This window comes from Notothenia rossii (assembly GCF_949606895.1).
Source record: "Notothenia rossii genome assembly, chromosome: 7".
Classification (NCBI taxonomy): Eukaryota; Metazoa; Chordata; class Actinopteri; order Perciformes; family Nototheniidae; genus Notothenia; species Notothenia rossii.
The window spans coordinates 84,951,031-84,956,505 of record NC_136905.1 but is presented as its reverse complement, the minus strand read 5'-3'; positions in this window follow the sequence as shown (position 1 = coordinate 84,956,505).

The following is a 5,475-nucleotide window of genomic DNA, read 5'->3' as shown; positions in this document are numbered from 1 at the left end:
GGGGTCATGTGGCCTCATGTGGGGTCACGTGGGGTCATGTGGCCTCATCTGGCGCAACTGTGGGTGAGTTTAGGAGAGATCTGCAGACTCAACACAGTTAGTGAAATAAACTCCTAAATGTGAATCTGAGTCTTAAAGAAGACCCTCTTTGACCTGCTGTGTCTCTTCTTATCATGATTAGCGTTAATGTATATTTTGGTTACAGTTTTATTGTCCTGTGGCGTGATGAAGAATCTATAAACATGATCATCCTGATTTATTTTTACCACATCAGCTGTTTTTGTGTGTCTAACTTTCTCTGTGTGTGTGTGTGTGTGTGTGTGTGTGTGTGTGTGTGTGTGTGTGTGTGTGTGTGTGTGTGTGTGTGTGTGTGTGTGTGTGTGTGTGTGTGTGTGTGTGTGTGTGTGTGTGTGTGTGTGTGTGTGTGTGTGTGTGTGTGTGTGTGTGTGTGTGTGTGTGTGTGTGTGTGTGTGTGTGTGTGTGTGTGTTGTAATTATTAGATGTACATCCATGAGCTGTGAGGATATGCTGCTCTTACTGTAGGAGCATTATCTGTGGGGCTTTTATTTTGAAAGGACAGTCTGTTTCTCCACACCAAAGAGTCGCTTCACTCGGATGTCTTTGAGTTTTACTGTATCAAGAACTGCGGAAGAGAAAAGAGTTTATTTACTAAAAATAGATCATGTGACGTTGGGGCTCATGCGGGAAGATCCATCTTGAATATTACTGAACTGTTTTACTTCATTTTTCAGATTTCTTTTGTTTATTTTTCAGAATGTTTTCTTTATTTTTCAGATTTTTTTTGTTTATTTTTCAAATTGTTTATTTTACAGATTTGTTTTGTTTATTTTTCAGAATGTTTTGTTTATTTTTCAGATTTCTTTTGTTTATTTTACCGATTTTTTTTGTTTTATTCTCAGGTTTTTTGAGCATCTAAATCATGAATCTTATTGAACACATTATTAACATATAGGAAAATATTAACTGTAAGAATTGAAGAGATTCTACCAAAAAATGAGTTTAAAAATAGTTAAAATATTTGATATTATATTTTCAAGAGAGTCATCACAGGTAAATAAAAAAGGATTAAAAGCAGTAAGTAAATAAAATTCATGAGGTTTTATTGTTAAAACAACATGTTATTTATGTAATAATCACATTATCTAAATGTGATTTCATGGTATTGATTCATAAATAAGACAATTTGTGGATTTGTTCTTGTATATTGATCAAAGTCTTATTTAGAAAACAAGCAGTCAAACATTTTTAATCCCAGAAGTGATTAAATAAATACTGATATCTCCTCCTGCATGAGGCCCATCGACTCACGGACAATGCTGCAGACTTAAAATAAAATTGTTGGAAATTAATTGTTGGACGTTTTCACCAATTTTTCTGATTTTTGATTTTATTCAATCCACAATATAAGCAGCTTTTTGCCATAAATTGATCCACCTGTACCTGCTGTGATCCACCTGTACCTGCTGTGATCCACCTGTACCTGCTGTGATCCACCTGTACCTGCTGTGATCCACCTGTACCTGCTGTGATCCACCTGTCCCTGCTGTGATCCACCTGTACCTGCTGTGATCCACCTGTACCTGCTGTGATCCACCTGTACCTGCTGTGATCCACCTGTGATCCACCTGTACCTGCTGTGATCCACCTGTACCTGCTGTGATCCACCTGTGATCCACCTGTACCTGCTGTGATCCACCTGTACCTGCTGTGATCCACCTGTACCTGCTGTGATCCACCTGTACCTGCTGTGATCCACCTGTACCTGCTGTGATCCACCTGTCCCATTTGATGTTGCTTTAAAAGGACCAAAACATGACCGTATGCTGATCTACGTCATTTGCCAATTAACCAATTAACACTTCTCATATATCAGATATTATATTTATACATTTCAAGATTTAAAATGAAACCTTTAATGTCCTTTTTGTTCTGGGGGGAATTACTCCAAAGCGTGGTCGTGCATTATCGTGCAGAAGGTTATAATAATACATATAATAATAATAAAGATATTATTGTTATTGATTGGTGTGTGTGTGAAGGGTGCATGATCTTCAGTGTGTGCCCCCCCCCCCCCCCCTCCAGATGTGTGTATTCACCTGAACCAAGCTGAAGGTTTCCTGTGTGAGAGATTATATATAAATGATATTATATTTATGTATTTCTGCCGTCCCTCCCTCCGTCCGTCCTCTGGGATGAAGATCTGTGGAGACGCAGTATTTTTCTCATATTCTGCACATTTTTGTACAGTTTTATTAAAATACATTTCACATGGATGTCTCCGAATGAATCTGCTGCCACAAACAGTTTAGACTGTAGATACATAATATATAGATATTATTGTGCAACGGGAAATAAATGTAAACCTGATCCTGTCTCCTGTGTTTGATTTACGCTTTATTAAGAATTTGTTATTATTTCAAATGTTGTATTTCTTATAATTATTGTTATTGTAAATATTCTAGAAGTAGAAGTACTCTGATCTTGTAGTAAAAGCAGAAGTACTCTGATCTTGCACTTGAGTAAAAGAAGAAGAATTATTATAATTGTTATTATATTCATATTTAATATTATACTTATTATTTTCATTTTTGTATTAATCAAGAGTTTTTCAACCAAACCAAATGTTTGTCTTATTTTTTTCTATTTTTTCTGACCACACTAATTTAATTTATGCCAATTTTAAATACTATATAATTTAGGTTATTTTCTCATTTAATGTTGGACTGTAAAAATAAAGTTGTAATGCAACTTTAATAAGTGACTTCATCCATCCATCCCTCCATCCATCCATCCATCCCTCCATCCATCCATCCATCCATCCATCCATCCCTCTCCGAACTTCTCCCACACCCGCTGCTTTGCCTCGGCCACGACTGAGGCTGCTGCTCTTCGGGCCTGTCGGTACCTTGCAACTGCCTCGGGAGTCCCCCGGGATAACAAATCCCTGAAGGCCTCCTTCTTCAGTCGGACGGCTTCCCTGACCACCGGTGTCCACCAGGAGGTTCGAGGGTTACCGCCCCTTGAGGCACCTAGGAACTTGAGACCACAGCTCCCCGCCGCGGCTTCGGCGTTAGAGGCTTTGAACACCGACCACTCTGGTTCAATGTCCCCAACCTCCACAGGAATGCCCGAAAAGCTCCGCCGGAGGTGTGAGTTGAAGGCCTCCTGAACTTGGGCCTCCTCCAGATGTTCCCAGTTCACCCGAACTACACGTTTGGGCTTACCAGGTCTATCCAGAGGCTTCCCCCGCCACTCGACCCAACTCACCGCTAGATGGTGATCAGTTGACAACTCCGCCCCTCTCTTTACCCGAGTGTCCAAAACATACGGCCTCAGGTCCGATGATACGATAACGAAATCGATCATGGACCTTCTGCCTAGGGTGCTCTGGTACCACGTACTCTTATGAGCATCCTTATGTTCGAACATGGTGTTTGTTATGGCCAATCCATGACTAGCACAGAAGTCCAGTAACAAACCACCACTCCGGTTCAGATCAGGGGGGCCGTTCCTCCCAATCACTCCCCTCCAAGTGTCTCCATCATTGCCCACATGTGCGTTGAAGTCTCCCAGCAAGATTAAAGAGTCCCCTTCAGGAGTCCTATACAGGACTCTTTCCAGGGTCTCCAAGAAGGCCGTATACTCTGAACTGCTGTTGGGTGCATAAGCACACACAGCAGTCAGAGTTTTCCCCCCCATAACCCGCAGGCGTAGGGAGGCGACCCTCTCGTCCACTGGGGTAGACTCCAACAACGAAGCACCCAACCGGGGACTTGTGAGTATCCCCACACCCGCCCGGCGCCTCACACCTTGAGCAACTCCGGAGAAGAATAGAGTCCAACCCCTATCCAGAAGTAAGGTTCCAGAGCCGACGCTGTGCGTAGAGGTGAGCCCAACCAGGTCCAACTGGTAACGCTTCACCTCCCGCACAAGCTCTGACTCCTTCCCCCCCAGAGAGGTGACGTTCCACGTCCCCAAAGCCAGCTTCTGTCGCCCGGGTCTGGTCCGTCGAAACCCTCTGCCTTCACGGCCACCCAGGGCCGTGGGAAGTAGGGGTGCTGAGGGTGCTGCAGCACCCCCTGGTGGAGGACAGAGGATCTGCACTTCCACAAGATGTACCGGCGGGTTTTGTTGTTAGCTTCTGCTGCGCTAACGGATATAAGAAGCTGTTTCTACAATAATGTGGAGAGAGAGTTCTGTCCTGTCAGACTGAGAGGCTCAGTGAGGTAAAGGACTCTGAGGGTTTAGATAGTTCACTTTATTCTAAGTTATCTCAGTAGGTCTCAAACGTTTTGATCACAATTTATGTAGGCAAATACTTCAAAGGGACACCTTTATAATTATTAGGATAAATAAAAACAGGTTTGAAATCATTCCAATGTATACTATAGGACAGTAAACCAAAAATATTGTTTAAAACTGGAGAGATTTAAAAATATGCATAAATAAATGTTAACTGGTAAAATAAGATATAAATGAACCACAAAAATAAAACAAGTTAGCCTACATTTATTTGTTATTGGCTATGGTAGGTTATTGGTTATGTTCACATACAAACCGATCTTTTTCACATGGGTGTTTAGAGTTCTATCCCATAGATCAGTCTCTAGTAATTGGGCGCTCAAAGTGCACCAGATTGAAGTATTTTACTTTAAAATGTTAAAAAAATCTTCCCGGGGGGACACCCCCGGACCCCCTTAGAGGATCTGAAGTCCACCTCCCAATTCAACATGTTCATGCAATACTAAATACATTTGAAGCCTTTTTATATAAGCTTTCCACCATGTCAATACGTTTCTCTTTTTGTAGTGTATTAGTCCTTTGTAGAGGTTTTTCATTGCCAGCTAAAATCTTGCCTATAGGGCAGCAAATTGGTCAAAACCGGCCCTGGTGTCATCCCCACAGCACCCCCCATTTGAAACATGTTCCCACGGCTATGCTGCCACCCTTCTGGCAGCGCACCCGACCCCATCGCTGTTTCCCGTAGGTGGTGGGCCCGCGGGACGGAGAAACGGAGGTGTTGCCCACGTCGCCTTTTCGGGCTGTGCCCGGCCGGGCTCCGTGGCAAGCCCGGCCACCAGACGCTCGCCGAAGAGTCCTCCTTCTGGGCCTGGCTCCAGAAGGGGACCCCGGGCTTCCTCCGGGCCGGGTATCCTCACTTCGTGTGTCGTCTTTCATGAGGTCTTTTGAACCAATCTTAGTCTGGCCCCTTGCCTGAGACCAATTTGTTCCAGACAACACAGCCCCCAGGTTCATCAGTGGCTTGATTTTGTTTATTTGATTATAATACATAAATTAAATTAAAAAACATCACCCCTAAACAATACAACATAATTGTTATTATTTTGTTCTATTTTAATGTATTGTATCACTGGTTTAATTGTGTATTTATTGAATTGTTTTAATTACATATCTAATTTGATTTTGTTCCTAAATTTCCAACAAGAAAAAGGT